At 30.9% G+C, this 1,374-nt stretch overlaps 1 pseudogene; it reads right to left on the reverse strand.

Moving 5' to 3' along the window:
• Positions 1-147: 147 nt before the first annotated feature.
• On the reverse strand, positions 148-684 carry LOC110108511 (annotated as a pseudogene).
• Positions 685-1,374: the final 690 nt, after the last annotated feature.

The raw sequence follows: 1,374 nt of genomic DNA on the forward strand, positions 1-1,374 counted from the left end.
TCTTTTTTTTTTTTTTTTTTGAACCGCATAAGCACACAATTACGAGTTTAAAAGATAAAAATGAGTGCAGCATATCCAAACAATCAACGTCAAAAGTCAAAACAAAATTTTCCAAAGCAACATCAAATAAATATAAAGATTGAACGTACAACAACACCGGAGAGGTGAAAGATAATCATTCAGCATTTGATCTTCTTTAGTCCATAAGCAAAGTATAAGAATGTTGGATCAGTAGCACCTTCCTTGTAGTAGGCGAAGACCAAACCTCCATCATCATGCATGCTTTCATCCACGAAGAATTGCAAGTCGCTGAGCTTTGAAAGCAGAAATTTAGTGGCAGACTCTATATGTTTCTTGAATAAGTTTTACTTCTCCGCGTCCAATTTGGGTGTTAGATTCTTGATATATTGTTTCATAAAGGTGACAAACTGCTTCTTATCGAAAGCTGGTTGCTCCTGAAGACGGAAGGTGTCACAATATCGACCACCTTAATAGCTTGGTCATCTACACCCTCACCTTCATCAGCGCCATCAGCTGAAGGGTTTGCGCCAATATCAACAGTTATAGTACCTTGGACTACCCACTTTCCTTGAACTTCCAACAGCATACCATTTTCAATTTTTGTAGCTGGGAATGAGTCTGACAGGAGCTCATACTTAAGAGGATATCCTGGTAGACCAACATGGTTCTTTCGATGAATTTCCACGCAAACCCTAAATTTCTTAACAGACGATGAGAGCAAAAAAGCTCAAGGGTTTATTAGGAGGCGCTAATCTCTTTTAAGTTTAATCTCGAAGAGCTCTAATGTCGAGCATATTTCTCTAAAAATTAATATACATATTACTCCAATTTCAAATATTATAAGACATATAATATTAAAATTTCCTTTGAAATCCACTATGGGCGAGATAAATGACTTGCAAGTAAAAAAGTTAACAAATATTTATTTATTGGTATATAATATTTGCAAAAAAAACTGTAGTAAGAGAAAATAAGCTTAGTATAGCATTAACATTAACAAGGTGCAATTAATTAATGTCTAAGCAATATTCATAAATAATTTTATAAAATAATTTTTTTGTTTATATTTTAACTTAAATAGCTTTCTTAAATGAGCAAACACTTTCAAGAAATACTTATGTATTATTCAAAATGAAATCAATTAATTGTAAATTCCGAAAACTTCATCTTACAAAAATCCTAAAAAATGGTGAATCACAATAAATTACTTTCATTGATTTAATTATACGCACAAATTTTTTTTTTGAAATAATAATAAATAAATTATTTTTGGATTATTTTAATAAAAAAAATAAATGATTTTTTTTGGATAATACTAGATGTAGAAGGCTAGAAGCCAAATGAAAATTCATT

The sequence above is a fragment of the Dendrobium catenatum genome, unplaced genomic scaffold (assembly GCF_001605985.2).
Source record: "Dendrobium catenatum unplaced genomic scaffold, ASM160598v2 fragScaff_scaffold_325, whole genome shotgun sequence".
Classification (NCBI taxonomy): Eukaryota; Viridiplantae; Streptophyta; class Magnoliopsida; order Asparagales; family Orchidaceae; genus Dendrobium; species Dendrobium catenatum.